Raw genomic sequence first — 8,154 nt, forward strand, 5'->3', positions numbered from 1 at the left:
CAACAAAAATCGAAAGTTTTGATAAGAGGATTTATGTTGAGGCTTTACCTGGCCTTGAGCATGGAAAAGAAAAAGAGGAAAAATAACTTTTCAATTGGATAGATTCTTAAAAATAGAAAATGTTAGAAAGGCTTCAGGAAAGATTGGAAAGAGAGATGGGATCAAAATATTACAGAATCCAAAATAAATCAAAACAAACAAGCATGAGAAACCTGAGAAACTAGTTCACTTAAAAGCTAGTGAACCATGAGAAACCTGAGGAACCAGCACTGGAATGCTCACGGTTTTCTCCCTTCTCACCAGGACCTGAGATCTAACTTCCAGAGCAAGCAGAGGATTTGAAACCCATCGTGGACTCAAAATTAGGCTAGCTGTCATGCTCTCAAGAGCTCTCCAAGCTATCAAAGGAATCCTAACTATGGAGGAACCCCCCCTCTTCAAAGATTGGCCCAACAAACAAAATATCAGAAATCTTGGCTTAATGGCCCAGTGAAGCATCAAAACCTAGACTCTTGGGCAAAGAAAGTAGCGTCTGGCTCAAATTCTCTCCTTCAAGTAGCAGCCCCATCGTCAAAGTTTGCAAGACTGCCCTCTATCTGCATCTGGGTTGCCCTACAGGGGTCCGCGTGCCACGGGTCTCAGAAAATGTTTTCCCCCGTGGCCCACTCCTAATTTTGAGCGTAAGGACCAGAAATGTAACAAGAAGTCTATGGGTAGTAAATTATTTGTGCTTCCTTCCGACTCTTTGAATCCCACGATTGCTCAATTCAAGGAAAATGCTTTCTTTGCAAAATGGCGTGTTAGTGGTGGGTCAAGCAAAGATATTCTTCACTGGTGGAAATCTTCCTTCCCAGACCTCATTTTAGTAAGACAAATGCAGAATGATTTCTTTTTCTTAGAATATGTGAACGTGTCTTTGAAGAAAGCAATCACAAAAGGTAGTCCTCTGTTCTTCCAAGTCTCCACCTTTCACTTCCTTGACTGGAAACCAGGTTTTGATCTGGTGCACCACAGATTTGAGAAAACTCCAGTTTGGTTGTCTGGCAGATTCCATGGGAGCCCTCAACCTTCCTCAACAGCTCTCAGTGCCAATCACTGCTAGCCTAGGCATTTAGAAAATGGCCTTGGATCGAGAAATCATTTCAGACCCAGTGGACTCAGCTGCTTTGGCCACAGCCCAGGAAGTTAAGATGGATCTCCGGCAGCCCCAAATCAGAGCCTCAGTTTCTTCTCCTATCTCATTTGTAGATCCAGACTTTCAGCTCCTTCACTCTCCTAGTTCAAGTCTGTGTCCAAGAGATAATCAGTAGGCCTGAACCAATCGACTCCAGTTCAGGTTTCGCAGGGCTCCCTGCCATCTCCTTTGAGTTGACCACCTCTAATTTTATCGTTGATTGCCAAGCTTCAATCCCAAAAGGTCGGTAGGAGTTTGTTTGGTAAAAAAAAAAACTCCTTCCCTGAGAAAAGGGGCTTTCAATATATTCTCCCAACCTTCAGCTAAGGCTCCCAAAAAAAAGAGTAGTTTTAAGCATAAGAATCTTAGGGGTTTCCTCCAGCCAACAAAACCCAGTAAAAGAAAACATATTCATCTATCAAAAATATTACAGGAAAAGGAAGTTATTGAAGAAGATCTTAAAGCTGATTTGGAGGAGGACATTGAATCACACTTATCAGAGGGAGAGATTTCTCCTTCTTCAAACCTTCCCCCTTCCAATCAACATTTTAACCTCTTGGCAGAAGTCCCCTTCCCTTTTCTTTTCTCTCCGCCTTTAGGGCCCAATAGTCTGGATTTGACTAGTGAACATAATGCTCAAAATCTTTTGCAGAATCTTGTAATAGGAGAGGAAGACCCGGATTCAATCTTAGACACTCCCCTTGCAGTTCTTTACTCTTAGATTAAGGAAAAAAGGAAGGTAGGGCTTCATCAGGTTCATGAGGGTCTGGAGAAGCTAGACTTTGGTTCTTCCCCTCCCAAGAAGGGTCACAAATCATTCATAGAAGCTAGATCCTAGGATGGAGCGATGGAGAATCAATCTAAACTATCGGATCTATGAAAAGTAGGGAAGGAGAACCCCCTTCCTGAACAACAATGAAACTCCTATCATGGAATGGTAGGGGCCTCAATGCCCCTAACAAACAGAGGGTGATCAAAATAAGGATTCTTTTAGCCAATGCAGACTTAATCCTTTTGCAAGAAACTAAACTGGAGGACAAGCAAGAAGTTTCCTTTGGAAGTGGAATTATCTCTCTGTTCCAAGATTCCCTTCAATTGATAGTAACCTCAGAAGGAGCTTTTGGAGGATTAATGATAATCTAGAAGCCTTATCAAGTCAAAGTTTAAGGTATTGCATCTAGCAGGTATTGGCTTCTTGCCAAAATCACTCATCTTCAAGCACACACTTCTTTCTTTATTATTAATATATATGGCCCAGTGTCCCCACAGAAAAAGTGACTCACATGGTCCTCTTTAGATGGAGTCTTGTCTACTTTAGTTGAGGAACAAGTCTTTAGTGGGGGAGATTTCAACTCTATCAGGAGCGCATCAGCCAAAAGGGGAGGAATCACTCGCTTAGGTGGTTCTCAGCAGGATTTCAATGATTGGATTGATCGTAATGGCCTTTTGGAAATAGATTCAGGAGACACTCTCAAATGGACAAATGGAAGAAAAGGTTTCAGTAATATAGTAGAAAAAATAGACAGATTCTTCTGGCAAGGGGACTTGAGGCTCTTTCCCTTCTCTCCCTCCTGTAACGTCCTTCCCTGCTCAGGTTTAGACCATTACCCTATTTTTCTCTCCTTTCAAGGCACTCAAGGAATGTCCAGGACTCTATTTAGATTCGAAAATATGTGGATACAAGACCAAAATTTTCTTACACTGATAGAAAATTGGTGGAAGGAAGGATCATTCAAGGGATCAAAACTCTTCTACTTCATTGCAAATCTAAAATTAGTTAAGAAAAAATTACTCCAATGGAATTCTCAGCACTTCAAAAACATATTCTCAAAAAAAAGATCACTAGAAGAGAGATTAGCAGCTCTTACTGATAGGATCATCTCGGTGGGAATGGATCAAGATTCCTTTCAACAAGAAAGGACTCTCCTCTTGGAGTATGAAGAAATTCTCTCTAAAGAAGAAATCTTCTGGAAGCAAAAGTCTAGAGAGAATTGGCTCAGAATGGGGGATAAAAACACCAAGTTCTTTCATAACGTAACAAAACTCAGAAGAAGCAAGAATTGGATATCAAAATTGCAAATTAAGCATAATCAAATCTTACAGGATCTGGAGGAAATAAAGAAAGAGATCATCTCCTATTATTTTAATCTTTTAAACAACAATGAAGGAGCTCAATTGCTAGATCAAAAAAAGCTTCTAGCAGGGATTCCTAAGATCATATTAGATGAGCAAAATCAGATGTTAAATGAGAGAATTAAGTTGGAAGAAGTATTCCAAGCTCTTAACCAACTCCCCTCTGGTAAGGCTCCTAGCTCGGATGGCTTTCTTACAAACTTCTTAAAAAAATGTTGGCATATCTTAGGACATGACCTCTCAGAAGCTCTAGAGTGCTCAAGAAGATCAGGGGATATTCTTAAAGAAGTAAACAACACTTTCATAGCACTCATTCCAAAGAATGAGATGACATAAAATCTTGGAGATTATAGGCCCATTTCCTTATGCAATACAGTTTATAAAATTCTCTCAAAAGTTATGACTAACAGACTAAAGCCTCTCATGGACAACATCATCTCAGAAGAATAGACTAGATTTGTCCTTGGTCGCTCAATCCTTCATGGGGTGATTATAGCACAAGAAACAATCCACACTCTTCAAAGTACAAATAGGCCAGGTATGATAATAAAACTAGACATAACAAAAGCTTATGATAATGTAGATTGGCGCTTTCTCTGCAAGATCATGCAAGCATTTGGCTTTAATAATCAATGGATAAACTAGGTTTTTGAATGCTTATCAACTCCTAAATTTTCAATTTTGACAAATGGAAAGCCAACGAGGTTTTTCTCCTCTTCAAGGGGTATTAGACAAGGATATCATTTATCTCCTTTCCTCTAATTCATAATGGGGGAGGCATTGGGAAGGGCAATCAAAGCTAGTCATACTAATAATATTTTAGAGGGAATCAAAGTAACAAAAGATTTTGTAGTCACATACCAACAGTTTGTAGATGATAACCTTCTATTGGGTGCAGCAAAAGTTAAGGAAGCTTCCCATCTTAAATAGATACTAGAAATTTATGGAAGGGCTTCAGGCCAAGTCAGAAACAAGGATAAAACTAAAGTTTATTTTTTCTCTACTCCAATCTTATTACAGACCAAAATTCTCAGAATTCTAAATTGTAGAGAAGGATCTCTCCCTTGTATTCCCCTGGGCATTCCAATAGACCGAGGTCTAAGGAATTCTAAATTCTGGGATCCTTTAAAATTAATAGTGGAACAAAATGCAAATTCCTAGAAGGGCAAGTGGCTCTCTTGGGCAGGAAGGATAGTGATGATCCAAGCAGTGATTTCAGCCCTTCCTATTTATCTTTTATCCATATTATCCTTAACATCTAGTGCTAATTCTTTCATAATTAAGAAGATGAAAATTTTCTTCTGGCAAAATACTGAGGAGAAGCATAAAATTGCCTTAATAGCTTGGGATAAAATTATCAAGCCCAGGTCAATGGGTGGCCTAGGCACCAAAGACCTTAAATTTGAAAACATAGCCCTAGGGGCTAAATTAGTCTGGAAGTTCATAAAAAACCCCAATGCAACATGGGTTAGAATGTTGGCAACAAAGTATCTATCGGATTAGGACCATCTCAACATCCTCAGAATATGCAATTTTCCTAAGGGGTCTAGAACATGGAATTTCATCATCTCCTACAGAAGTTTGGTCTCAAAATATATCTCTTGGGATATTCATTATGGTTCATCTACCCTGTTCTGGGAAGGCTCTTGGGGTGTGTATCCACCTCTAGCAAACTCAACTAATATTCCTGTTGCAAAATTCTAGTTTAAACAGCCTTGGGGTTCCCGAGTTAGAGACTATTTGGATATGGATGACTTGTCAAATCCCCATAGTTGGAGATGGAAATCAATGGAGGGCTTTCCAATCCCAAGGGAAGACTTATATCAACTCCTAGAACAACTAGAAGCAAGAAATATCTGCCCCAGAAGAGGGGTAGACTTCTTGATCTAGGTCCCATCCAAAATAGGGCAGTATAATTCAAAAGATGGATATAGATTTCTAACGAGTCTTGTAGATCAAGACAAACAAGACATCCCTCTGAAGCTTTTTTGGAGTCCCAAAATCATCCCAAAAGCAGGCATATTCGCATGGCTAGCCTTCCAAAAAAAAATTTTAACTGCAGATAAGTTTACAAGAATGGGTTATGAAGGACCCTCAAGATGCATTTTGTGTAAAGCCTAGTCACAGTCAGTGGATCACCTCCTTTTGAATTTCCCCTTCACTTCTAAATGTTGGAGATGGCTCTGTGCTAATCTAGGTTTGTTTATTTCCCTGCCGAATGACATCAAGTCTCTATTACAAAGTTGGCCCTTTCCTCTTAAGGAAAGCTCGCTAAGTCAAATTATGGAAGTGTCCCCATCATGCTTAGTCTGGGAAATGTGGAAAGAAAGGAATCGTAGGTTATTTGAAGGAAAAGATAGAAGGAAAGAATCAATTCTAAACTCAATTAAATCGGCAATACTGGACTTAGTCAACTACAAAATAGCTTTTTCTTTGGACCAGCCCAAAGTCTTCTTTTCAAGGGATGAAAGTATTAGGAAAAAGTGGCAAGGGATTATAATTCCTCCATCCTCTGGTCAAAAAATTAATGCTAGAAAAGATGCAACCTGGTCCTCCCCAAAGCCTGATTGGATAAAATTAAACTTTGATGGAGCCTCCAAAGGTAACCCAGACCCCTCTGGAATAGGTTACGTAATCAGAGATCAATCAAGAGCAATCATAGGGAAAATGGCAAAGCCAATCCCACCAGACACCAACAATATAGCAGAATTCACAGCTCTGCAACTTGGTTTGATGGACTACCTCAACCATGGCTTAAGAAATGTCTCAATGGAAGGTGACTTGGAGATAGCAATTAATGCAATTGAAAGAAAAAAACTCCAAACTGGAGACTTCAAGAAATTTTAGAGAAAATATTAGAAAATTTGACTAGAATTGAGCATTATGAAGCTAATGCAGGGGCAAATGCCTTATCAAAAATAGAAGCTCAAGGAACTTTCAATCACTGGTGGGAGCAGAGTGATCAATTTAGTGGTAAAGTAGATCAGATCATTCAATACGTTTCGTACATTTAGAGTCTTTCAAAATTCTTTTTATCATTTTGAATGAGGCGGGCAAATTTTAGTTTTTGTATTAATTTTTATTTGCACTCGTTTGGCGGGTTTGGGTTAACGACTATATTAATTTTGAACTCAAATATCCTCTTTGCCCTGGGTTTTGTGGTGGGTATGGTTTAGCTTCTCCCAACCCTTCGCTTAAACTAACTAAGCACTCTCCTAACTACGCTTCTCAAAGCTCCAGCTGGCTTGTGTCGTCATTTTGTACCCGAGGTATGCATTGTCCGCAAGTTTCTCTTTTTATCTGCACCTAGGAGATTTGGCTTTCCCGGACAATTATTCTCCGTCACCTTTGCTGTAGTTATTAATGCAAACCTGCTCCTCATTATTATATGTTGAGAAGTGCACTCGATTATCCTGCCAAAGCATATTCTGCAAGTTGCTTTCATTTCTATCCTACAAAAATCTTTTCATAATTCATTTTGGTTTTTTTTTTCTCTTGTCAGTTTTTCTTTGATAAACCATGCGACTGAGGCACCATTTGGATTCATTATGAGTGTCTACCCAAGGCCCTCCTCATGTTTTGGTGCAGACACTCCCATTTCCTTCTCGGCCTCCACATGCCAGGTCTCTTTTAGAAATATCACAGATTTGAGACTGAAGTGTCTCCTCATTCACGCAGACCCTCCAGTTCTCCTAGCAGTAAAGATGATTATGGGTAGCGCCCATCTGAATACGGAAGAGTACCCATGAGACAACACCAGTATCTCATCTAGATTTATGGCCTCTTTGTTGGACCCAAAACTACCTAAGAAAGTTGTATGGAGCCTCACTAAGGAGCTCTTTTCTAGGGAAATTCTTCAAGAATTTCAAGAAATTCTGAATAAGGCCCTCCATGACTCTGGGGCTCCGCGGCCAAACGACCAGATTCTCTTCAATGCTCATGGAGATCTCATCAAATATTATCCTTTCTTGCTAGATTTGAAAGGGAAAGACTTGGATAGACACAAAGTCTTCATTGGAGTTGGTTTGAGCTACCTCAAATGGTGGTTCCTAGGAGAAAACCCGGAGGTTTAGGGAAAAGAGGAAGACCTCTTCCAATTTGCAAGACTCAATGGAATCCTGCCCTTGAAAGCTACAGACAAAGAGCCCCAAGCTGACCAAAATTGTAGGGGTGGTTCAAGGAGAGGTCATCAGGTCTATGGTCGTGGTCGTGGTAATTCAGTAGGTAGAGGCCGAGGAAGAGCGGGAATTGATCTGCCCCAACCTGATCCTCCTAGTGCAAGCTAGGCTTTCTTTTCGATGTTGTGAATTTTTTTTTTCTTGAAACTTAATCCAAAATCATATATAGTTTATTTTGGCTTCTTATTATGTTTAAACTCTCTATTGTCTAGGCAGTTGGGAATCTGCCATATAAAATTTTTAGTTGTATTATCTCAAGATTGCATAATTTCGTTGGGTTTTTAAAAAAAGAGGATAAATCATAATGATAATGGTTTCTTGCCTATTTTGGAAACCATTTTTTTTGCTGGAATTACTGAGAATGGTTTTTATGCTATGCCTCTCAGCTATGAAGATACTATAAATAATTCAAATTAATATAAATCTTGGATCTGCCTTTACCGATTAAAAAAAAAAAAAAACAAGCAAAGAGGAGGATAAGTTGGAAAAGGTTTGGAATAGTGTAAAGGGACTATCTAATAAAGTGGCAAGAGGTGATAGGACTGCAACATATGGCATGCCTATTTTTCACAGACCTAGATTACATGATATGCCTTATAGGACTAATTGGAAAGATGGTAAGACCATTGAAGAGAAGAAGAATGTGAACAAAGAAACTTTGAATCCATT

Source organism: Cryptomeria japonica, chromosome 5 (genome assembly GCF_030272615.1).
Source record: "Cryptomeria japonica chromosome 5, Sugi_1.0, whole genome shotgun sequence".
In the NCBI taxonomy this organism is placed as follows: domain Eukaryota; kingdom Viridiplantae; phylum Streptophyta; class Pinopsida; order Cupressales; family Cupressaceae; genus Cryptomeria; species Cryptomeria japonica.